The sequence below is a fragment of the Phyllobates terribilis genome, unplaced genomic scaffold (assembly GCF_046119375.1).
Source record: "Phyllobates terribilis strain yellow unplaced genomic scaffold, ASM4611937v1 Scaffold_11__3_contigs__length_659146591, whole genome shotgun sequence".
Taxonomy (NCBI): Eukaryota; Metazoa; Chordata; class Amphibia; order Anura; family Dendrobatidae; genus Phyllobates; species Phyllobates terribilis.
In genome coordinates, this window is record NW_027362771.1 from 412,403,753 (window position 1) to 412,420,728 (window position 16,976).

Genomic DNA, 16,976 nt, shown 5'->3' on the forward strand with positions numbered 1-16,976 from the left:
ATACATATTGGCATGATTCGTTATAGATATTTAATTATGGGAATACATTACTAATTTTCATGATTGGAGATCATAGTGTTCACTTGAAGTACTTATATTTATTCTTTCAAAAAATGGTTAATAAAGTTTAATGTTACTTACTAAAGGTAGACACAGACTTAGCAAATAATATTTAAGTATCCAACTAACAACCTTTTCACACTGCTCTGGCTTCAGGAGTGGTGTTCCGCGGCCCCGTAGAAAGTGGGACAGTAAGCTAGGTCGACATGATGTGGGTGCTTGTTGTGCTCCCTCAGCAGGCACAGTTTCATCTTACCCATGGCCTCGGTCTCTGAGTGCACCATCAGCATCACGTCCACTTCCCCGTCCCTTACCACACGCTTTGCCCATTTTAAATGGAGCTTAATATTTTGCAGCTTGCAAAAAAATGTCAGGATTAATACCGCAGTATTTGATCACATCTAATGACAGATTCTTTTGGGTAGTGTCGCTATAACGATGCTATTGGTAAGCGAGCAAGTGTGGATATATTTTGGACACACAAGTAGCAGACTTTCAATGCAGTATAATATTTTGCAGTTTCTACAAAAAAATCAGGATTAATACTGCAATAATATTTGACCACCTGAGATGATGGACAAGTTTCTCAGCTTGCACAATACAGCAATCCTATTCAAATCAACCAAATCTGGCTGTATGTTGCTAACAAGCAAATGGAACAGTAAAAATAGTGTATTATATTGCTTTTCACCAAAATTATCAGGATTAAGAGCAAAAGGAATACTATTAGTCTTGGTATCTAAGGCCATTGATAGGAGTTCCAGCAAGCAGAAAGAATGTGCAATGGACCTTATTCTGTACTATACTATGTCTCCACAAACTCAGCACTAGTTAGGCAATAAGTAGGATTAATATTCTTCAGAAGTAGTCCTTACAAGGACTGTTAGAGTAGATTTCTGATAGTGGTGTAGAATGTCTGTTTAATACAACCGCAAATCGGCATGAGAAAATAATTGCACATCTGCACTTCCCCATAGTATAACATTGGACCGAGTGCAATCCAAATTTTAATTGGATTGCGCTCGTCCGATTTATACGTTGTGAGCAAGCCCTTAATGTGGGAGGCCTTGGTTTATCCCTCCAGCAGACCGTAACGCACATACACCGAGATGTCTGCAGTGTTCATTGTTTGTCCCAGTGGTTGGGAGAACGACAATGAACTAGAAAGAGGTGCACAGAGATGAATTTCTTCATAGATGGATTGTCAGATTAGAAGAATGGTGCATGGTGATCCAATCTGTACTGTAAGTGAAATTGGACGTCACTTCCCAAGCCTAAGGCTTCAAACAGTGTCCACACAAACCATCAGAAGGCATTTGCATCACGTTGGGCTATGAGAGAGATGTTCAGCTACAGATGTTCCTTTGACCACATGCCACTGCTCTCAAAGGCTATCATGAAGGAGAGCAGGACAACAATGTTGGCTGAATTGGAGGTATGAATTCTTCAAGACAAGAGAGAGACTCATTGCTGGACACAGTGATAGCTGGAGATTGGTCTGGAGACCACTTGGACAACGCCATGAAAAGACCTTTATAAAGAACATTAAACTGGCCCTTCTCCTGGGTGCAGTTTCATAATGTACTGTTGCCGGACCCCTCTAGTTTTTATTTTGGGTACATGAACAGCTTAGTATTACATTGATTCAGTTGTGGAATCAGTGATATGGCCATTTCTCAAGCGTAACAGAAACCATTTTTCAACATGACAACACCAGGCCACATGTTGCTCATGCTACTGTGAGCAGCCTGTATGACTTAAACGTGCTACCATGGCCTGCAGCATCTCCGGACTTGTCTCCCATCGTGCATATCTGGAACGTGATTGGTCAGGAACTACAAAGTGAGCTGCAAGAAACAAATTTTGATAATTTGCATTCAACGTGGCAGAACATTCCTCACGTAACTATTAAAAACCTCATTAATGACAGCCACGGCATGCAAGTTCATATAATTCTGGGTGTGGTACTCATACTCGATGAGTTTTTACTTTTCGTTTTTAGTATTTGCATATCATTATTATGTCTATACTGTGATTTTACGTATGATATTATAATCTGATTTATTTCAGGCTTCACTAAATATGTGGCCTTTAATACAGTTTAAGCTTGAAAACTCTGATGCTGAAAGCATTCAGCATCGGGACTGGAACACTTTGTGCTTGTGCCATTATGTGGTAAAATTTGGTTCCCAAGCTTGTGTTTTGGGCATGGCAGCTACAAATTCCAGTTTAGTGTATTGTACTGTTGGTTCAGATTAACCATTTTAAGCCATGAGTTTCGGATTGGGCATAATAAAAAAAACTGAGTTTAACTGAATGCACCGATATTAATGAAGATTTCATAACAGACATGTCAAAAGTTGTTTTTTTCTTTGATGCAAAATTAATGTTTCTGTTGGCTGATTTTCTTTATGCTTTCCTTTTTTGCTGGCTTTTAAAAAATGGAAAAGTGTAACTTTGTCTATACTTTATAAAGGTTTTTTTTTTATGTGACTACATTTTAGAAGCCAAACCAAAAGAGATTTCTGAGGCTCAAAGGCTGAATTACGAGCAGGTAATAACTTCCATTTTATCCATTTTTCTTGTGCTTGTGTAACACAGCCAGCATCTGCTTGGCATGATGCTGGTTCAGCTCCTAAGCTACTCCATACACGGCGATCTGACAAAGGACGGGATGTTACATCACATGTATGTTTAAAAGGAATGTCTTGTGTTTAGCTCGTCTGCTTCCTTGCTTTCCGCTTGCTGAGGGGGCAGTGCACTCCTGAAGATTAAGAACAGCGACACAATTACAATGCAGGACCAAACTATGTAGTCTCCCATGTTGCAAACAGAAGCAGCTTTGCCTCTTCAGCATCAGAGAAGTGTTAATGCTGGCCAGATCTAGCTATAAAGCCAGCTTCAGAGCAGTGCATGCAAGCTCTAAGGCCTCATTCAGACGTTAGTGTTGCACGTGTAGCAGAGGCGAGAGAGCCTTTAAGAGAACTCTGATATGATGCTTCAAAGATGGAGAGAGACTGCCATCTGCTGGCCAGACACAGTCAAGCGGAACCAAGATATACAAGAGAAGTTGAAGAGAGAGCAGATTTAGATGCTGGACCCGATCAGGTGACTTCCAGGAAGGAGTTCCTGGAGATAAGAGGCCAGCGCTCCAAGCCTGAGGAGTTTTTGGTGCCAAGCAGCAGAGAGGAGGAGACGCGTTCTCTGCGTGCTGAGAAGCCCCGTGTGGCAGGCCTAAGCCAGAGGTCTGTGAGGTGCCACAGCCGGGCGCCGGTGGAAGAGCTCCAGATCCCTCACAGATGTGACCCGAGTGCTGTGCCTGCTGAGGAGACTCGGAGCCTGCATGCGGTGCTGAGTGAGTTTGCGGAACCCGACGTCGCCCGCCGACAGATGAGGTCTTGACCCCCCTACCCAAGGCTTGAGAGATTGCCTCCAACAGCAAAGAAGAGAGGAGTTGAGAGACTGCTGAGCCAGGAAAGTCACGCCAGTGAAAGCAGAGGAGCTGCATAAGTGAACAGGGCCGTCACTTCTACTGTTCACTCACGGTACCGGGGCCAATTGGGTTTAGGTACTCAGGTTGGGAGGGGAACGGTTGGGGTTAAAGGAGCTCAACGTGATCTAATTGAATTTGTCCGGAAAAGACTTTCGGCCTAGCGGGAATAACCGGTGACCCCCGCTAGGGCCATATACAGAGTTAAAGAACTCACGTGGTGTCTCCCATGACTGAGGGCACCACATTACTTTGAGAGACTTTGTATCTTGCTAATATTTCAAATTACTGTTCATTACCCTTGTTGACAATCCCTTGTTCAGAATACATGTTATATATATATAAACTGTTTATATTCATCTCTGACTGTTCTCGCCTTGTGTCTCTGTGCATTGCATTCCGGCACCTGCATTAGACACGTACGTGTTGTATCGGTTTTTATCACGGATACAACACATACCAGTTATAATCTACAATGTTATTCACATGTCCGTCCGTGTTCACCGACCATCTCTGTGCAAAACTCAGATATATGTCCTTTTTTTTTTCAGCAGCATAGATGAAAAGGGCCAATACATGTCTATGGGTCAGTGAAAACAGGCAAAGCACACAGATGGCATCAGTGTACAATCCGCGTTTAACATTGCAAAGTATAGGAGAAGATTTGTAATTTCTTTCTTTATCCATCTGATGACACCGATACCATTTTTTCACGGATATGTTTAATAAATACAGACGTGTGAATGAGGCCTAAAGAGTTGCAATCGCACATTTCTTGCCTAGGAAACTGGACACCTTTGATAGAAAGCAGAGGTGGCTGGTAACTTAGGCAATGAGCAGTAATCTATAGATTTAAAAGTCACACCATTTTTGAAAAAGAACAGTATCTTTAACCCCTTCCCAGCATTCACCATACAAGTACATGACAAGTCAGGCAGAGGTGCATGGAGCAGGCTCAGGAGCTGAGCTGCGAACACTTCTATTACCCCTCAATTGCTGCTGTGTTCTGGGGCTCTCCATTTCACAATCCCATCGCCTCTTACTCAAGATAATATCTCGGGGTGCTTATGGGTTGCCATGATGGTGCCTTTGATTAAGTTTAATAGGCGATTGTAATTTTCTGTATATACTACAATACAGCTGTTTTGTAATATATACAACTGATGATCAAATAATCATAAGTTCAAGTCCCCTTAGGATAGTGTTTCTCAACTCCAGATCAGGTTTTCAGGATTTCCTTAGTATTGGACAGGTGAGAGAACCTGTGGCATTTTTTAATGCCTTGATAATAATTCCATCACCTGTGCAATACTAAGGAGATCATGAAAACCTGATCTGTTGGGGGGTCCTGTGGACTGAAGTTGAGAAACACTGCATTAGGGGGATAAAAAGGAAAATTATATATACACATGTATGTATGTATATGTATAGGTGCTTCTCAAAAAATTAGAATATCAACAAAAAGTTAATTTATTTCACTTCTTCAATACAAAAAGTGAAACTCAAATATTATAGAGTCATTACAAACAGAGTGATCTATTTCAAGTGTTTATTTCTGTTAATGTTGATTATTATGGCTTACAGCCAATGAAAACACAAAAGTCATTATCTCAGTAAATTAGAATAATTAACAAAAAACACCTGCAAGGCTTCCTAATCGTCTAAAAAGGTCCCTTAGTCTGTTTCAGTAGGCTCCACAATCATGGGGAAGACTGCTGACTTGACAGATGTCCAAAACGCAGTCATTGACACACTCCACAAGGAGGGTAAGCCACAAAAGATCATTGCTAAAGAAGCTGGCTGTTCACAGAGTGCTGTATCCAAGAATATTAATGGAAAGTTGAGTGGAAGGAAAAAGTGTGGTAGAAAAAGGTGCACAAGCAACAGGGATATCCACAGCCTTGAAAAGATTGTTAAGAAAAGGCCATTCGAAAATTTGAGGGAGATTCACAAGGAGTGGACTACTGCTGGACCATTGCTTCAAGAGCCACCACATATAGACGTATCCAGGACATGGGCTACAAGTGTCGCGTTCCTTGTGCCAAGCCACTCATGACCAATAGACAACGCCAGAATTGTCTTACCTGGGCCAAGGAGAAAAAGACCTGGACTGTTGCTCAGTGGTCCAAGGTGTTGTTTTCAGATGAAAGTAAATTTTGCATTGCATTTGGAAATCAAGGTCCCAGGGTCTGGAGGAAGAGTGGAGAGGCCACAATCCAAGCTGCTGGAGGTCTAGTGTGAAGTTTCCACAATCAGTGATGGTTTGGGGAGCCATGTCATCTGCTGGTGTAGGTCCACTGTGTTTTATCAAGACCAAAGTCTTCGCAGCCATCTACTAGGAAATTTTAGAGCACTTCATGCTTCCCTCTGCTGACAAGCTTATTGGAGATGAAAATTTAATTCTCCAGCAGGACTTGGCACCTGTCCACACTGCCAAAAGTACCAACACCTGGTTTAAAAACAGCAGTATCACTGTGCTTGATTTGCCAGCAAACTCGCCTGACCTTAACCCCATAGAGAATCTATGGGTTATTGTCAAGAGGAAGATGAGAGGCACCAGACCCAACAATGCAGACGAGCTGAAGGCTGCTATCAAAGCAACCTGGGCTTCCATAACACCTCAGCAGTGCCACAGGCTGATCGCCTCCATGCCACGCCGCATTCATGCAAAAGGAGCCACGACCCAGTATGGAGTGTATTTGCTGAACATACATTTCAGTAGGCCAACATTTCGGATTTTAAAATCATTTTTCAAGCTGTTAAAAAGTATTCTAATTTATTGAGATAATGACTTTTGTGTTTTCATTGGCTGTAAGCCATAATCATCAACATTAACAGAAATAAACACTTGAAATAGATCACTCTGTTTGTAATGACTCTATATAATGAGTTTCACTTTTTGTATTGAAGAACTGAACTAAATGAACTTTTTGATGATATTCTAATTTTGTGAGAAGCACCTGTATGTATGCAATGTATGTGTATATGTGTATATATACATATATGTAGTATATATGAACTTTTTTTATTATTTTGGTTGGTTGGACTTTTCTGGACGTTACTGAATATGTTTTTTTTATTCTTTCTTAATATATTTATTTTAAATGAGAAGAGGAGGGGTGGTTTCAACTTTTTAGATTTTTTCTTGTCCATATATATTTAAATATGTATGTATATTTTAACATATATGGAAAAAAACTTATTCACCCCTCCTTTTCTCATTTAAAATAAACATATTAAGAAAGAATAAAAAACATATTCAGTAACCTCCATACCAAAAATGTGAAAAGCTGTCACAGAGCTCAGTTAGCTGAAAATTTCAAAAGTTATGGGACTAGGAAAATGGTGATACAAACATTGGTGTGTTTTGTTTTGTTTTTTTTCTTTTTTTTTTATATAAAATTTGCAATTTTTTTCACCTCTGATGTAATAAAAATAAACTGGACAAGTGTGGCATCGCCTTCTTAGAACTGACATGGAGAATCATTCTTACAGTAAAAGGAATGCCGTAAAAGCATAACTCAAAAATAATTTTCGATTGCAGTTTTTTCGCAATTTAACCACTTTGGATTTTTTTCCTGTTTTAAAATACACTGTATGGTAAAATCAATGGTGTCATTAAAAACCTGACTAACAAAAAAAAAACAAGCCGCCATACATGATAGCTATGTGGTTTGCAAAATTAAAAACGGTATCACGTTTATAAGAATGGGAGGAAAAAAATAAAATACTAAATTTTGCTATGGTGGGAAGGGGTTAATAAAAAGATTTAAATTGCAAAGTTGCTTTTTGCAATTTAACCAATTTAATAAGTTGAGGCAACCTCAAAGGCTGCAATTATACTGTATTGCCTATAAATGTAATCTGGTAATTAATCCCTTTGATTGCAAGATTGTGAAATGAGGCTATGGTCAGTATGGACTGTGAAAAATGAATTTATGGCTTATAATTGTCATTGCCATATAATGTAGCTCTGGGAGATTCTAATGTCTTGTCTTGTAGTTTCTCTCCAGATAGTGTATTCACATCCCAGTTACAAAAAGATGGTAAATGGGAAGATATTCCTTCTTTCAGAGGCAATTTATGTAGAGGGGGTAATTTGTGCGAAGTCTACATAAAAGACATTTATCACCGCTGCAGACTTGCTTTATTGTCAGCCATAACTGAGCTGTAATTTTAATCAGGTGCTTGGTGTTGTCAAACCCTTTGAAAGATGTTACTGTGGCTGCACATTAGTGGGGAAGTTTGGCTTTTTACTTACTGCATTCATAAAAATTACTGACGGTACAAAGAAATAGTAATGTAAATCTAGATAAAATGAAATATGAACTTATCTGATTCTAAATTGTTCTCTCTCCAAAAAAGTATTCCAAAGGGTTTCATATTTACCCTGAGAAAGTGGCTAAAATAATGTGGAGAATAAGAAAATGTAAATAGGACCTTTCACCAGTTTTGCATGGTAAACTGGCGCCACATCATGGAATCGTATAAATATAATAAAGTATCTTTTATTTTAATTTTTTTAATTTCTCATCTTTGTTGCAGAGATATTAGCTTGTAAAGTTTAGGTTATGATTTATGATGAGCTCCCCTGCATGTTTGCTCTACCTCTTCAGGTAGGCAGGGCCACATTTGCCAGTATGTCGAGGTCCAGTGTGTATGAGAGCAAATAGCGGGGGGTGGGGCCATCGTAACTCCTCCCCTTCCTTTGGCGGACCTAATAGCAAATCTGGTGCATTTCTAGAGGGAGGGGGGTGTTGGCATGAAATATACAGCTATTTGGAGGATTGCAAGGCAGAAAGTGTGATTAGGAGACTAGCGTTAGTCCTCCCTCCCCTCTGCAGTGTCCTGAGTGCATACTTGTTCAGCAGCGATCCTTATATTTCTGTCTGCTCTGTTGCTCCACAAGTCAGTACAGTGTGCACTGATAGAGCCAAGGGGCCAAACTGGTCAGCTGGCCAAAGCCCCTATCAAAAATGACCTCTTTCTTTAGCACTGCGGTTCAGCTGCACACCCATGGAAGAAAGCAAGCCAATGGACAGGATGCTATATAACCATGAGAGCAGAAGGAATAGATGGCAGGATGCCAGTTGAAGGAATGGAGTCTGGTTTGGTGAGGAAGAGACAAGAGCAACAAGTTGTGCTGATGAGACCGGAGAGGAGAGAAGGCATTACAGCCAAAAACATCTGGGCAGGCAGCTAAATGGCAATCACAAGTCCTCCCACCACAGTGACTGTGCTCCTGTGGGGTTAATTGGCACTGTTTGCAAATACTTTAGGGGAGAGTAGCTAAGCTGTGACATGCAGCAGGGAGCTATGTCATAGCCAAGGACAACAGCAGCAGTGTCTCCAGGAAAGTGAATAAAGATCTTTTAATAAGTCTGCATTGGGCTGGCCCACCAGAGGATCGGAAAATCCTCAGGTGGGCCCCAAGCTCTAGCTCACCAATTACTTACAGAATAGAATGTCAGGCTTTCATAATGTTCTTCCTTGCAGGTTTCGATCATCTGACTGCTCAATGCTGCAGGCTGCAGGTATTAAGCCTAACAATGATTGGATGAGCAGCTGTACTCTTCTTGTAATAATAATGAGGTGACTGCTGTAAAGTTAAGACCATTATGAAGATTAGTGGTTAGAGCGAAAATTGCAAGATTTCAGGAATCTTTATAAAGCATAGTAAATGATAAAAAAATCAACAAAAATTCTTACAGCCATTCACAAATATTAAAGGGTTCCTCCGAGAAATGTACTAAAATAAACAATACATAAATATTAAACATTCTTGTAAATACCTTTTTATATAGCAAAAAGATATTCTTCATCTACTGCACTCTGTCAGGATTTCAAGATGGCAGCTACTATCAATCAAAACTTGTCCTAGATTTCTGATTACACCCAATAAGAGTAGGATGGGCTGTGTGAAGCATGAGACAGAGGTCACTGACAGAGCAGCGTCCTGTCAGGCATAGTGAACACACATTCCTCTGTGCAGTCAGCCTGACAGGACACTGAGTGGAGCCGGACTAAAGGAGAAGATAAACACCTTTCTTTATCAGACTGAGAATGAACATCCATCTCAGTCAACCTGACAGTTTTAGTGCGTCTGTCATGTGGTCATGCAGCCCGTCCTACTGCATGTCCAGGCAGTTGCCATATTTAAAATCCTGACTGTGCAGTCGATAAAGCATACCTTATTGCTGAGTAATGATATTTGGAAAAATGTTTAATATTTTAAATGTGTGTTATTTATTTAATTACATTTCTTGGATAACCCTTTTAAATACCGCAGGTAATGTAAAATGAAAAACGTCAAAAGAATTGGGACTTTCAGGTGTGTGTAAATGTATATTTAATATACAGGGTGGTCCAAAAGTAGGTGGACAGATAGTGTATTAAGGTTATGAAGGGGGATATTTATCAAACAAAATCCAGTAATTTTCGATAACATTATGTGGAGTGATGAAGCTTCTTTCACATCATCCGGCCATATTAACAGACATAATTGTATTTACTGGTAAAATGAGAACATGCATTTAACATTAGAGCAACAACTAAATGAGCCTGGTGTCAATGTTTGGGGTGGTATTTCAAGTTTTGGTGTTTTAGGACTAATATTTTTTGATGGAACAGTCACAGGAGATAAGCATCTCAAAATTCTAATGAATCAAGTTGTTCCCCAGTTACAGCAACAGCCTAATTCAAATGTTATTATTTTCTGTCCACCTACTTTTGGACCACCCTGCATATTACCTCCTGCTTGCTTCTTCCTGTCCAAAAAGCAATCGAAGGGTAGTACTCTTAGGCTATGTTCACACTTTGTATTTTTGCGGCATTTTTTTTCAGCCAGAACCTGATCTCTTGGCACTAAAAAAGCTACAACCAAATTGCAGGCGGTTTTTGCTGCTTTTTCTTGCTGAATTTTTTCTGTGTTTTAGCTGAGTGTTTTGCTGCATTTTTCAGGATCCAAAAGTTCAGCTTTGCTTCTACCTTGCAAGCGTAAACAATGCAAGATGTTAGGCCACCAATGCACGAAGTATGGGAAACAATTTTGCAAAAAAAGGGGCAATTTGATTTATTGAATTTTTTAGGGGGAAATGTTTTTTACGTTTCCTAATTAGGACATTGTTTACTTTAACACACCATTAATTTAATTATCACTAAATCAATTAAACTATGCTTGGAGTGGGAGACACACAAGGATTGCTTTAAAAAATAGTTTTTGTGTGTCTGAAAAAATAGTGAATATTCTGAACAAAATTGAAAAGGTAGGACATTAATTATGTCTTAAATTAAACAATCTAATTATCACTAATTTAATGATGATTTGAGTGGGGGAAATAAAGAGATTGCATTTAAAAAAAGTGCAAATTACATTACAATAAAAAATAAACTAAAATTCATGTTCATGCGACAAAACAAAGACATTATGTTTTCTACTTGGGAAAATCACAAAAATAAATGGGTTTCGCATCCTGTTGTACCTGCGTGTGTTTTTTCTTTACCAGAAACTGCGCACAACCTGATAGCAGAGTTTTTGCTGCATTTTTGCTTTCCATAATTAAAAAAAAACATTGCCAAAACGCTTAGAATTGACATGCAGCAGATTTCCAATTCAATCAGAAAAAAAAACAAGTTTATTAATGAGATTTCTGAAATCTCATAGCTTTTGTCGGTACTGTCAAAAGCAGTTTTTAAGTTACAAAAATGTTGCTTACAAAGCTGCAAAAATGCAACGTGTGAACATAGCCTTACTTACAATGATAACTGTTAGGTTTAGAATGTCCTGTGTTCTTTCCCGAAAGTTGCATTCAATGGAGAAAGTTACCAAGAAGTTCTTCTACATTATGTAATTACGCCATCCTCGCCACACACTGTGAATGCTTTTGGTTAAGAGTCCTATTCTGTTAGTTTTAGTATTCTTTACCATTAAATCACATAGTAAAGTGTGTAGCTATTACTCAGATTTTGGTCTCCCACTGACTCATGATGGGCTTATGATGATGACCCTTATCCTTATGGATGCCAATCAAGTCATATAGGGTGGGGGTAAAGGGTGGGCAACCTGATGTCACTTAGCAGCATCTCCATCTGCATTGCTGGATACATGAATTAACAAACGGCACCAACATGCATTAAAATTCTGCAAAATTCTGGGCTACTAAGGAGACTGCATGAACAGAACGATCAAGTATTGATGGAGCGCAAAGACTACCTGTCCAAAAGGGGTTAAACTGTAAAGTCCAAATGTGATAATCCAAGTTACATTGTATGAGTGGCTTCAGCTACTAAGTCACTTATGTCCATGCATTAATGCGTGCCTTGTTCTGTGCTTTCTTGGCTGATTTTATAGTAACTCACTTGTGTTACACCTATAAAAAGAGCACATTAATCTAATTCTTCCACACAAATAGGTTATAACACTGATGTACTGCTGAACTAAATAAAACAGCCGGAACAAAACAACAAATTCTCATTCTACAGTTCTTTTTCACTATTTATTTTTTGTATCTAAAAATGATTCACAAATAAAAATTAAAACTAAAAAATTCCTACAGAAATGTGTGTTGAGCATATTGTTGTTTCCCAGGCAGGCTGCGCTTCCAGTGCCGAGCTCTAGTTGTCTGGTAATGACAAAGCTAGAGACAGGGATACATGCTTGGCTTACCAGGAAGAAAGCAGTAGGGACTGCTACATAGGGATTCCCCCTTTATTATGTAATAAAAAATGTTATTGTGGCTATTAAATGCTGCTCCTCCATTCGAATTTAGGAAACTGTTTCCAAAGCATCTTAAAGTAGCACTGCCATCAAAGTTTTTATCGTAATTAATTTATCGTAATTAATTGCAATCATCATATTATATGGCACTGTGTACTTACAATTGCTCATTTTGCCTTTCTACCCAGTTAATGCTTCTCTTTTCCATTAGGTCTATGACCTCACATGATTAAAAACTGACTCTGAATTCTTCTTAGCTCTATGTAGAAACAGGAAGTCAATTTTCCTTGCATGAGTCTCTGCCAAAGTATCTGGCAGAGGGGAGGAGCAGAGTTGCTGGGACAGGAGTTGAAGAGGAGAATGATGAATGCAAGGACAAGAGACTTCCTGTTTTTACACAGAGCAAAGAAAAAAGAAGAATTAACTGGGTAGAAAGGCAAAATGAGCAATTGTAAGTACACAGAGCCGTATAATATGATTGCAATACATTAAGGGGATAACAACTTTGATGGGAGGAGTGCTTCTTTAACCCCTTTCTGACATACGTATGTGGTAATAGTACGTCCATGTGCCCTGGAACTATTAGGCCAGGGACATACTATTACACATAATGCGAATGCGCCCACACACAAGGGGAGCGGGGCGATCGCCGCCAGGTGTCAGCTGATTCTCACAGCTGACACCCGGTACTATGTGCAAGGAACGGTGCCGCACCGCTCCCTGCACATTAACCCCCAAAATGCTGCGATCGAAGTCGTTCGCAATATTCCGGGAGAAAGGGGAGGTAAGCACCGATACTTACCTCCTCTCCAGCGTCCTGCGCTGTCTCTGCAGAGTCCCAGTGGTTGCCATGGTGACCCGGATGTTGTCATGACGACATCCATGTCACCAGACAGCAAGAAGTTACTTTGATCATGCACAGTGCGCGATCAAAGCAACTTCTCCCTGTGCAGCGTTGACAGGCTGTATAGCACAAGGATGCTGCTGCATCCCTATTCTATACAGCCGATCAGAATGCATTGTGTTTGATCTTCTGCACATACCCTTATATCATGGCTGGTTGGTGGATCCAGAGTTATGCACCCTTTACATGTTTCATTTCTTAAACACCGATGGTCTTTTTTTAAAAATCCATTTTATTTTTTATTCTTTATTTAAACCAACAGAGAAATTATTAAATTACTAGCTCCTGTGAGCCAGATTGTCACCCCTGAAGTATAAGGTATATAACTAGAGCTGAGCAGAAAGGTTCCCACTAGACTGATCTGACAACTACTTCAGTACTCAATCTCAGTTGGACAAAGGCAGTGTAAATTTTTTTTGCCCATCTCTAAAAATAAAATTATTCAATCCCTATTAAAAGTGAATTTTAGACAGAGAAACAAAAATCGCTGAACAAGCTTTTGTAAGATTGTGGGCTGTGTAAATATTTCAGCATTCACCTGATTAACAAGCAAAGTGCTCATTTGTTGGTAATAGGATTGTCTATGCTGGCTTAAAAATCATTGTTTTTGGCCATAGCATAGACAGAGGACAGGGGTGTAATGATCGCGGTCGCAGAGGTTGTGACCATGCTGGGCCTCACTGGTCTAAAAATCATTGTTGTTGGCCATAGCATAGACAGAGGACAGGGGTGTAACGATTGCGGTTGTAGAGGTTGTGACCATGCTGGGCCCCCTGCATGTGAGGGACCCACCAGTGCAAACTTCAACTGGATTTGCTTGCGTCCTTGGATGCACATTCAGCTGAAGTGTATTGCGGCGCAGAGAACTGGTCGGGTCTGTGCATGGAAATACATACTGCCGGCCAATCAGAGGCCAGCAACTGACATGGGCATACATGACGCGTGACTGGGAGTGCATGGCAGTGATGGTACCGGCGAAATGAAGGAGCGGAGGCAGTTCAGTGCAGTCATCCGAGTTTACTCACAGTTCTGTTCAAGTTTCTCAGGTGCACAGTACTGGTGCAAGCCTCCCGCGTTGCACTGCGTTCACCGGGCAGGGGTTCAGTCCTTCCTCAGGCAGCTCGGGTGTACCTGGCGGAACCCCACTTTCATATGCACCTTCCTAGACCAACTTCACGCTGGGTCTTTACTCCCTCCTGCCCTGCGCTACTCACTGTGAATCCTATTCGGGTGATGCGAGGTCCCCCCTGTTCGTCGGAGTTGCACAGACCTGCTCGACCTTACTTGGAAGTTTGGCTTCTGGCTATAGAAGTCAGAAGCCTCCGGTTTTTCCAGCCGAGGCTTGAAGCTGCACGACTGGGTCAGGGGCCGGTCCCCTTCTTGCGGCCTAGATCCTCCTGACACCTGGCAGGTTCGGGGTGTACGGGTGCCGCCTGCACTCACCATACTCCCCTAGGATCCCTTCTTCAGAACGGAGCTTCCTCCCTGCTCCCTTCCTGGGCCTCATTCCTAGGCCCTTGTAGTGGAGCAGAGGTCCTAGAGAGACTCTGCTCCCAAACTGTTCTCCAACTACTAGTCCACCACCCCAAGATGGCTTCCCTATTTTATATCTTTACTGTATGAGTGCTCCCATGAACTACTTCCTCCACCCACACCCACTACTGGGTCGCCCTAACTTTGGGTTCCCCTGCCCCAGCCAGGGTCAGGGCTCAGCAGAAAACTACATTGCGTCTTGTCCCTCCTGCTGGCATGGGGTAGTGTAGTGTTGGATGTAGGTGTTGGGGTTCCGTGCAGCACTCCCTCCTTACCTGAGAGAAGGGAGACACCACACCTCTGGGTGAGGTGCAGCACCTCTGTGGCGACCGAACCCTCAGGGGCGCCACACATACATAATATACATACATACAGTTGAAACCAGAAGTTTACATACACTATATAAAAAGACACATATGCATGTTTTTCTCAATATCTGACATGAAATCAGAATAAACCTTTCCCATTTTAGGTCAATTATTATTACCATAATTTTTAATATTTAACTAATAAAATAAGCAACTTGCGCTGGAGACATTGGGGGGAAAAGGGTGATATCAATGGGGTAGTTAAAGGGGTGATATCATAGAATCATAGAATGGTAGAGTTGGAAGGGACCTCCTGGGCCATCTGGTCCAGCCCCCTGCTCAAAACGGGGTAATTAAAAAACCAAGGAAATGGTAATAATCATTAGAATGGTATAGTAGTGAGTAAAAACAAACAATTTTATTGGTTCAGTTAAAACAATTATTAGAGATAAAAGATGGCGTGCGGATAAGATCGGGGAATTTAAAAGATGAAAACCGTTGTAGGCGGGGAGTAAAAGATTTCCTTGTAGCTTTTGGTTTAGTATATAGAATGGTGCTTAGTTTTCCAATGGGTATAACATGACTTAGAATGCGGTCATCCCCTGGAGAAGAGAAAAAAAAAAGATAAGAACATCAGGTGCACTAGTAATTGCCTGTGGAACTGTGGATGGAAAAAAAGTTACCTTCTTAGGGGTGGGGGAGGGGTGTTATGGAGGGAGTATCCGGGTAGGAAACCTTCTCTGTGGACTGAAGGAAAAATAGACAGGTAAGGTAAAAAGTGGTTAAAACAATAGAGAAAATGTTAGGATATGGATATATACCTGTAAGTTACTTCTGAGTGGGAGTCAATGCAGCCCTTGTGGGGGGTACGTAGATGGGCTCTCAGAGGCTGAGAATAAGATGGCACAGTGTGACAGAGGTAATTGGGACTAAATAAATTGCCACCAGGATGAAGCGGCAGGTAGGACAATAAGGTTACCTGTTGAATCAATGGACGTAGTGTAACCTGAAGTGACTAGAGTCTTTTTGTGATAAGTGGCTGGCTTTTCTGGCAGATATTCTTGGCAGTGACGGTTTACTAGACATAAACACAAACTGCTAAATATGGAGTCAATAGAAGAATGCCAGTCTCTGTCAAAGGTGGTTAGCGGAGGAGACTTCACTGCTGATTCAGCGATCCAGTATCCCCTTTGCTCTGTGAGGGGGGTATAGCAAAACAGTGTGGAGTCTCTATCTGCAACTAATAGCCCCTGTGGTAGAGGAAGATAGGTACTGCAGAGTAGGGTGGATTATGTGCTTGAGATTCCACTCAGACAAACCGAGTCCTGCGGTAATGAAAACTAGTGTTGAGCAAATTTGTTCGGCATTTCAAATTCGTGTTCGGGGTTCCGGCTTGTTCGCGACAAACAATCGCCTCCGCCCACGAACATCCCTGATTTGCCACACTGTCACGCAGATAACATCTGCGTGACAGTGTGCAAATCAGGGCGTCACGGGTGTGTCAGAGGTGACAGATAGTCGCCCTGCAATGATTTGTAGGAGATCTCCACGTTTGGCAATGCAGACAGTTGCCTAGATAGTAGGATATGTTTAGGACCCAGTGACTACCTCCCTTTATTAACCCTACAAAGCACCATTTTGAGTCATAGAGGACCAAAGAATAGTTAATCACAATCTGGTTAAGTCATCATTTTATTAAATAACACACTTACACTGATAAACATACATTTAAAAAAGAGCCATGCTCATTAGCATTAGCATACAGGGAAAATGCCTTCTTAAATTATATAGAGGTATCAGCAATGGTTCACAACAAGAATAGAAAAAGGACATAATTGAGGAAGCTAACAACTGAAGTGACTCTAGGGTCCTAATCTAGTGCAACTTGCCTTACACAGTACATGATAGAATCCCATATGTGATCCCCGCATCTATTATCCTGGATCAAGTGATCAAAGTAATTAG